This window comes from Cebus imitator, unplaced genomic scaffold, assembly GCF_001604975.1.
Source record: "Cebus imitator isolate Cc_AM_T3 unplaced genomic scaffold, Cebus_imitator-1.0 Scaffold169, whole genome shotgun sequence".
NCBI lineage: Eukaryota > Metazoa > Chordata > Mammalia > Primates > Cebidae > Cebus > Cebus imitator.
Window position 1 is genome coordinate 1,326,435 of NW_016107484.1, and position 5,536 is coordinate 1,331,970.

The 5,536-nt window shown below is 43.1% G+C and overlaps 1 protein-coding gene across 23 annotated transcripts in view; it reads right to left on the minus strand.

Annotated features, from left to right (window-relative positions):
• Positions 1–5,536, minus strand: part of CLIP1 (CAP-Gly domain containing linker protein 1) — a 141,335-nt gene that overhangs the window by 117,121 nt on the left and 18,678 nt on the right. Inside the window, exon 1 of one of the 23 annotated variants that reach the window (XM_037744206.1) lies at positions 3,945–4,172. The exons of the other annotated variants lie outside the window; for them this stretch is intronic. The gene's annotated coding sequence lies outside the window, so the exon portion shown is untranslated. Of the gene's footprint in view, positions 1–3,944; positions 4,173–5,536 lie in introns of those variants that run through there. 23 annotated transcript variants of the gene reach the window in all.

The window sequence follows — 5,536 nt, forward strand, 5'->3', positions numbered from 1 at the left end:
TGCCTTTAAAAGTCCTGCCAGAGGATATTCTCAATGATTTTCTCATCATTATACAATCTCTTTCAGCAAAATAAAGAAGGCCTAGGGTCAATGTCTTTACTTTTTATCTATAGGAAGTTAAAGAAAGTCAACACCAATCTAGAATATGAAAATAGTACCTCATGGTGTCTGTAGAATTGGGATAGGCATCAGTTCATATCCTGCCAGAAGCTGGCCAGACATTTTGAACAATGTGGCTGTGAGGTTATGATGACCTCACAAACAGGAATTCTGATGTTAGTCAGGATGAAACCTTACCAATTTAAAGAAAAACCAGAAGGTTCTGTATTCTTGAATCTGAAGGTGATAACTCAACAAATGTCCTTCCGCCTAAGAAATTATCCTCCCATCTGAGATTAGCAGCATCTAATCTCAGTTTTCTCCACTGCTGACCAGCATCAGCAACACAGGTAAGCAGAGGAAAGCACGTCCACCTAAACAGCTGAACACCAGTCATGTACGCATATCTATATCACCTGCAAACTTCAAGTAAGCAAGTTTTTATTGTGCGTCAGTTCCAAACACTTTTTCTTAGTATTCTTTACTGGAAAATTGGGCTACATTTAAGAATCCTGGTAACTGAGTAGGAAATAAATCATAAGCTTAAAATGTTACTCTAGCCATTCTAATAAACTACTAAGTTTGCCAGCCCCATAGGGACTCTGTTTACTAAGGAGAAGTGGAGACTAACATGTGTAAGTTCATTTTGAAAATGCCTAAAGAATAAAGCCTCGAGATAGCACCTCAAGATAGCCCTGTGTATCTTTGTGAGGAAAAGGCAAAATGGCCAGGCTGTGGTTTCCTCCCTCTTAAGAGGTTTGGAGTTTGTAAGCCAGGACAGAGTAAGAATTAGGGACATTTTATCATTTCTAAGTGCTTAAAAATTCTTAAATTGAAGGGACCTATAACAGGGACTCAGAACAATTATCTCAATTGGTAATTTTTATCTTTTGTGTTTTCTTGGGTCTCTAGAAAGTTTATTTAATGAACAGGTATAATTAATTTCACAAGAGGAAAAAAATTCATGATTTTTGAGCTACAATAAGACAGCTTCAACCAAAAGAGTGAAGAAACAGACTCTACCGTGCTTTCTCCACAGAAACAAGAATGCAGTACAGCAAAGCCAGGATAGAAGTGAAGACATATGGAGAGGGTGGCTGGCTGTTCACCAAGACTTTTTTTTTTTTTTTTTTTTTTTTTTGAGACCAGGTCTTGCTCTGTTGCCCAGGTTGAACTGCAGTGATGCACACACGGCTCATTGCAGCCTTGACCTCCCCTACTCCAGCCATCATCCCACCTCAGCCTCCCAAGTAGCTGGGACTATAGGCAGACACCACCACACCTAGCTAATTTTTTTTTTTTCAGAGAAGGGGTTTTACCATGTTTCCTAGCCTGGGCTCCAGCGAACCACCAACCTTGGCCTCCTAAAGTGCTAGGATTACAGGCATGAGCCACTGTGTCTGGCCTCTTTTTCTTCCTGGATTCACACCATATTCCCCAGCTCCTACTACAGCTCAGTATGATCATGTGACTGAGTTCTAGCCAGTGGAATGAGAGGAGTGTGTGAGACATGTGCAACTCTAGGCCTAGCCCAGAGGAACCTGCTATATGCAATCCCCCCATGCTCTTTCCCCTTCTAATGGCTTGATGGAGACAAGCCCAGCAACCTTGAAAGCATGTAATGAACACAACAGAATCAAAAGATGGAAGATATCGGGCACAGTGGCTCACGCCTGTAATCCCAGCACTTTGGGAGACCAAAGTGAGTGGATCATTTGAGGTCAAGGGTTGAGACCAGCCTGGGCAACATGGCAAAGCCCCGTCTCCACAGAAAATACAAAAATCAGCCAGGCATGGTGGTGCACACCTGCAATCCCAGAGGCTGCAGTGAGCCAAGATCCCACCATTGCCCTCTAGTCTGGGAGACAACCAGATCTGTCTCAAAAAAAAAAAAAAAGAAAAAAAAGAAGAAGCCTAGACACCTGAATCGCCTCTCCCCATTTTCCCACCAGTAAATACCTATCCTAAACTTTTCCAAAACTGAAAATCAACTTATTGGTCAGGCTCAGTGGCTCATGCCTGTAATCCCAGAACTTTGGGAGGCCAAGGTAGATGGACCACAAGGTCAGGAGTTCTAGACCAGCCCGACCAACATGGTGAAACCCCATCTCTACTTAAAAAAAAATACAAAAATTAGTCCACCGTGGTAGCACGTGCCTATAATCCCAGCTACTCGGGAGGCTGAGGCGGCAGAATCACTGAACCCAGGAGGCGGAGGCTGCAGTAAGCCAAGATTGCGCCACTGCACTCCAGCCTGGGCAACACAGCTGGAGACTTCAACTTATCAGTTTCAGTTACAGCCACTGAAATCAGTGTGCTTATTTGGTATAGTGGCAAGCTTATTTTACATAATACAGTGGCAAAGAGATAAAAACTTTGCTTACAGCTTCGAATCATCTTGGCCAAGTAAACTCCTCAAATAAATTCATTTTAAGGGGCCAGGCTTGGTGGCTCATGCCTGTAATCCTAGCACTTTGGGAGGCCAAAGCAGGCAGATCACCTGAGGTCAGGAGTTTGAGACCAGCTTGGCCAACATGGCGAAACCCTGTCCCTATTAAAAATACAAAAAATACAAAAAAAAAAAAAAAATTAGCTGGGCTTGGTGGCGAGTGCCTGTAATCCCAGCTACTTGGGAAGCTGAGGTAAACAGAGTGAACCCGGGAGGTGGAGGTTACAATGAGCCAAGATCACGCCACTGCACTCCATTCTGGGCAAGAGAGAGAAAGAGACTCCACCTCAAAACAAAAAAATTAATTTTAAGGATGAACCTCCAAGATGGAAATGCTTTATACCACAAAAAGCATAATAATGTGACTAATAAAAGTACTATATCTTCATAAAAGCAAACACATTTTACTGGTAAGAACAAAATATGTTTTTAAAACACACAAGTTTGGCCGGGCATGGTGGCTCACACCTATAAACCCAGCATTTTGGAAGGCTGAGGCGGAGGGAACACTTGAGGCCAGGGGTCTGAGACCTGCCTGAGCAACACAGTAAAATCCATCTCTAGAAAAAAAAATTTTTAATTAGCTGGGCAATTTTAAAAGCTTAAGCAACTTACAGAAACAAGAAGTTCCACAAAACAAGCAATTCCCGAAAACAAGAATGGTTAACATCACGCTCATAGGAAAAAGAATAATATTCTTCGTAATTCTCACCTGATTTCTTTTTTAAATGTCATGGTTCAAATAAATAAAAAAAAGTATGGACAGAGAGCTGGACTGGGAAGTGAGACACCGGGATGCCACCCCAGCTGGATGACCCTGAACCTCTCATGCCACCCCTTCCCTGGCTCAGTCTTCCCAACGGCAGCCTGAGGACACTAATTAAATGAGATCTGTTTCTAACTCCATCCCTTTACGGTTCTAGTCCTGTTTTGGGTATCAAATCCAAATCCTGTAAGTGAAAGGTCAAGGATTCAGAAGTGAAAGGAAAGATTGTGGCTCTAACTTTGCCAGAGTAAAAAGTACAGGCCTCTGCCATCAGTGAAGAAAGAAGCCAAATCTGATAAGAGCTTGGAACAGGCTCAGCACCTCCCGGCACACACAGAGTGGCATTGAGCTGCCCCAGGAAAATCACTTCTCTCTGAGTCAGACTCTTCTTCTTTCCAGTTCATTTTGCCCCATCTACAAAATGAAAATGCCACTTTATTTACTAAATCTGGAAAGCAAAGAGGAGCTGAAGAATTTGCAATGAATTTAAACTGCCAGGAGAGGGAGTTTAACACCAAGCTTCCAGAAACAGGCTGCGTGCTAGCTCCAATGTCCAGAAACCCAGGTTTCAACCTGGCCTTGCTGCACGACCCAAATAAAATTCAGCACCAGGCGGGTGAAGTGACTTACCTGTGCACAGCTGCACTCACAGACTTCAGAACCCCTACCTAATTCTAAAATGCTGTATGTCCACGAAGTTAATAACAGAAGGACACGGTAGAGATGTTCTGAGAGCAATGGAAGTCTACCTTAAGATAAAGATGTTTCTGAAGCTGATTTTCAAGTCAAACTTAAGAGAGAAATTCAAAGGCTATGTTCTCATATCATATTCCTGGGTTTGGGAGGTTCATTCACAGCTTAATCCTGTCCTGTGAAGTCACGGTTACGTAAGTATGCTGTGTCACTTGCTGTCCCCACCCCCAACACAGGAGACACAGCGTAACCTGAGCTCCTCAGCTTCAGCCACTGAAAACACTTGCACAACACTGAGAGCTTTCCAAATTGACTTGTTTCCCCTAAAGAAAGGGCGACCTATGTGATTGTTTTTCTTCCTTCCATTTCATTCCCATTCATATTTCTGTATATACGGAAGAGACTGAAAAAGATAAATAAGACTGAAGAGTAACTACAAATTTTCTTCAGTTCCTAAGAAAATCAGGTAGGTCAACTATTTCAACGTCACAGAAAAGTACCAAAAAAAAAAAAAAAAAAATTTATGGGCCTACTCGGCCTCAATTTAAAAACATCGCATCTCCTGGCTGAATTGAGCTTAAGGTTGTGGGATGGGCATCATTTCCCACATACAGGGTGTTTCTAGAGCCAAGCACCATACTCTACTGCCATACAGAAGGGCTTTGGGGCACATGGGAAATGGCTCTCCAAGAACACAGGAGACACATCAGCAGTCTCTTCTGACTGCTCTTCTCTTGCCCTCTCTTGCTTCTCTGGACTACTCCAGCTATTAGGCAGCCTTCGATTACAGAATGATGACTCACAGGCATTCCTGTCTTGTTTGCATATGACTAAGTTCCATGAGATTTGATTTATCTTCTCATCCAAAGAACCTAAAAAAGTTTGATACACAGGAAGAGTTCAAAAAACTTCTCAAGTGAGTCAATAGCAAAACAAGAATCCATAAAATGATGCAAAACGATGTGATTTTCAAACTAAAGCATCAGGTAACGGTATCTTCCCCTCTAAACACTTGAACACAGCAGCATTAGAGGGTTTCCCAATCCTGGATCCTTTTTTTTTTTTTTTTTTTTTTTAAGTGGGCCAATAAGGTTTGGGTATTGTGGTTCACGCCTGTAATCCCAACACTTTGGGAGGCTGAGGTGGGAGGATGCTTTGAGCCCAAGAGTTCAAGACCAGCCTGGGCAATTTGGTGAGACCTCATCTCTAATTAATAATTAACAAATTAATAAAAAGTAAGTCAATGGGCTGGGCACAGTGGCTCACACCTGTAATCCCAGCACATTGAGAGGCCGAGACGAGTGGAACTCCCAAGGTCAGGTGTTTGAGACCAGCCTGGCCAACATGGTGAAACCCCGTCTCCACTAAAAATACAAAAATTAGCCGGGCATGGTAGCAGGTGCCTGTAAATCCCAGCTACTCAGGAGGCTGAGGGAGGAGAATTGCTTGAACCTGGGAGGCAGAGGTTGCAGTGAGCCGAGATCACACCACTGCACTCCAGCCTGGGGAACAAAAGCCAGACTTCATCT